Here is a 3949-nt window from a genome sequence, read left to right on the forward strand (position 1 = left end):
ATTCGAGTCTTGCAATGCATTCGATTTTACACACTGTATACGAGTCCACGTTGTAATCGAACCCATGTATGCGAATATGTATATTGTACTTGAGTTAAACCCATGTATTCAAATTAGCACATTGTATTGGAGTTAAGCACATGTATTCGAATTAGCATATTGTATTCGAGTTATGTATTGTATTCGAACTTAACCATTGTAATCGAATGATGCATGTAATCGAATGGTGCATTGTGTTCGAATCCTCATATTGTAATCGAATGAGCTGCATGTTTTATTGTATTCTGATGGTATGTGGGCTACGGGTTGGTCCTTAACCCCATTATCATTCTATGTTTTAACACTTAAACCTTTATTATGGATTATATCCTCCTTAACCCGTTTACATTACCATTTTCGGCCAAAACCTAACCCGTTTATCCATAGAGCTTAAACCTTTATGGGTTTAAAACGTTCAACGGCTAAATCTAGGGTTCCTTTATGAGTCGTATATGTCCATGAGTTCGTTAAGTCCATTTTAAACATCAAGTTTGTAACTTTATGATACATCTAGACCCGATCTACTCTAGGGTTAAGTTTTAGGGCAAACCGTTCATAAAAACATAACCTTTAAAGATAAAGAACATACCTTTATGCGTTTTTAGGCTACGGTTTGCTTTGAGGCTCAACAAGGATCTTGTATCTTGCTCTTATAATCAAGATTTATCAAGATTCAAGCTTGATTTGGTCTTGGATCTCCCTTCCTTGGTGGCGGCTAGGTATAAGGGTGTTTGTGTGTGTTTTAGAGTGTGTAGGGAATAAGAAGATATAAATGAGGGTTTTAGGGTTTTAGGGAGGTTTAAGGGAGTACAATTTATACTCTCTTAAGCCCATGGACCTAAGGCCCATCCCATCCATTATTCCATCTTTCCCAACCCAAGTCCATACTCTTTATTATATTTAATCTTAATTAAATATTAACACACATTTAACAAACATAAAATTCCCTTTATTTATTATTATAAAATTTAGGATGTTACAGAAAGTTAATACATGTCATTTAATAATATACACATACATAAGTAAAATTTTATATTAATACACAATATATGAATACACATATAGATCGATAAGGAACTGATTCAATTGATATATATTAGGATTTGAAAATCTTATTTGAAAGTTAAGTCATAAGTGTTAGAAAACAAATAAAAACCCCTGCAACTTTTAAACGGGTATCAGCACCCGTAATACCCGTACTTGTACATGTACTCGTACCCGACAGTACCCGTACCTAAAATCAGTAAATTTTGGTACGGGACATGTACGGGTATGGGTATTCGGGAAAAAAATCTCATCCTTATGTACAAATCATTAAACAAAACAAATTAATCGACGGTTAAGATTCTTTATGTGTTACGTAATTAGCTGATCATACGATGACTAACATCTTCTTACGATCTAACTTATCCCAAAAACAAACTAGACTCATATCATTCTCTGGAAGTCATTTTTATTGAGATCAAGAAAATGGGGGAACAAGGACAGGTGATTAGCTGTCATATGCATGGAATCATCATATCCAAAAGGACAAGAATAGATTGGTATGCCGTTCAAAATCCATATTTCATCCAGTTGTTAATTTCAGTTATTTGTTTTGATTTTGTTTACGTTGATTTATGTTTGCAGTGATCAATTAAGATTTATATTGGTTTTCTATAATCTACAATGGTGAAGACGCATGTGATTCAGTTTTATTTTACTTTTTCAAATCTCCGTTTGTTCTATAATATGTTGTATACATTTTTTGTTCTGAAATTTGATTTTTCGATTCGTGTTTTGAATGGGATATTTATGATCAAAACCGTTGAATAAACGTTGTTCATGCAGATCGTTGTGGACTTTGCTGCGTCTTGGTGTGGTCCTTTCTGAGCCATTGCTCCATTTGTAGCAGAACTGGCTACATCAATGCCTCATGTTACTTTCCTCAAAGTTGATGTAGATGAGTTAAAGGTAGTAACATATTTTTCAATTTCTAGGTTTACAACATTTGAATTTTGATATTATTTACATAGCACTAGCTAGTCGCTTGGATGCAATGTTTAAAAACCGGTATTTTACTTTTATCGGATTGGACTAAAAAATGGTATAACCGGTTGAACCGGGTTATACCGGAAGTTTTAACCGGTTGAATAGTTTACCTTATAATTTCCTATAAATTCAACTTTCAACTTTCACCAAGAATAACCCAAAAGTAAATGATTTCATAACAAAAAATAATCCAAAAGTTAACTTATATTAAAAAATTAATACAAAAGCACTCAATTTAAAAAAAATAGTCCTAAAGTTTACCCATTTGAATATTAATTGTTGGCTTGGTTTTAAAAAGCGCGTTTAAAGCGCAAAAAAACGCAAAGCGCCCTAAGGCGCAGGCTCCATCGCTTTTGTGTACATAAGGCGCACTCTGTACAAGAAGCGCAGCAGAGGCGCAAAAAGCGCACCAAAAAGCGCACAAAAAAGCGCGCGCTTCATGTACACGACAACGTTTTGTGCATCCGGACGTTGTACACTAGGCTTTTGAGCCTATACTTATAGGTAAAATATATACTAAATCATATATAAAGCTATATATTGGGTAGTGATGCTAAAAAATATACGGGATACATGAAAAAAATTTTACATGAGCAGTTTGCGCCTCACGTACGGAAAGCTCGCCGCTTTTGCGCTTCACGCTTTGCGCCTTAGTTTTTGACCCTGTCGCTTTTGTGCGCTTCACGCTTTTTAAAACCAAGATTGTTGGGTTAAACGTAATTTTGGAAAAATATGGACGCAAATATCAAAAATTTCTCGTACTTAAAACCGATTTGCCGGTAAAAACCGGTACTTTATAAAATAAACCGCCGGTACGATGTTCTAGCAAACCGGTCAAAAAAATCGAGCTCAAAATACCGGCCTGCTGTGCGAAATCCGGTTTAACCGGCCGGTTTGAACCAGTTTTTGAAACATTGCTTGGGATGTATTAAAAAAACTAAGCTTGGTGCTTCGATATTTATGGGTCCCCGATACTTTTACAATAGAAGTAAAGAACCAGTACACTTAAATAGAGGTGCACAGAAAACCCGAACTCGGAACCAACCCTGAAAAAAAGACCTAAAACCAGTTTTTTTAACACCCGGGTTTTTAATACCAAGCCCATGCCCGACCCTACCGGTATGGTACGGATAGGGTTATACATTTCAGTACCAAACCCGTACCCCGAACCGACCTGATTTGTACCGGTAATACCCGAAAATCGGAACGATCCATACCTGGAACCTGGTTTTCCAATACCCGAAACCGGGTTTTTCAAACACCCGAAAGTTCCTGACAAATAACTGAAAAATATCCGAAAAATACCCTTTAAAGTGCAACCCCATAAAAAATCAATCTAAACCCGGAAAAAAGCCCGAAAATAGGGTTTTTTTCAATACCCGAAAATAGGGTATTCAAATACCCAATTTTAAACCCGGTTCTATACCCGACCCGAACCAGGTATTGCTAATACCCAATTTTTCAGTACCCGGTCATACCCGAATCCGATACCATACCCGAAACCGAGTATTTGAAAAACCCGATTCGTGCACCTGTACACCTAAAGGGGTTTTTTTTTTCCACTAAAACTAGCCCAACTCTAGTAAGTGTATATTAAACATTGTGCATCATCGTGTTTTAAGTCCTAAGAAAATAATATCTATTTAGGTGTTGGATTTTTAATCACGAAAAACAAAACAATGCATGTTATATATTATTCAATTGACCTTTGAAAGTCAACCCATTACAGGAAATTGCATCAGATTGGGGGGTGGAAGCAATGCCAACATTCTTGTTGCTGAAAGGTGAAAAGAAGGTTGCAAAGGTTGTGGGGGCAAAAAAGGATGAACTTCAACAAACAATCATCAAACATTCAGGTAACACAAGCACAAGTGGATGA

General features: G+C 36.0%; 1 pseudogene; it reads left to right on the top strand.

The window, feature by feature from the left end:
• The first annotated feature begins 1509 nt into the window (after positions 1-1509).
• LOC143534299 (thioredoxin H-type 2-like) lies at positions 1510-3949 on the top strand (annotated as a pseudogene).

The sequence above is a fragment of the Bidens hawaiensis genome, unplaced genomic scaffold, assembly GCF_021521415.1.
Source record: "Bidens hawaiensis isolate Kalapana, Puna unplaced genomic scaffold, B.hawaiensis_p1.1 tig00010127_1, whole genome shotgun sequence".
NCBI lineage: Eukaryota > Viridiplantae > Streptophyta > Magnoliopsida > Asterales > Asteraceae > Bidens > Bidens hawaiensis.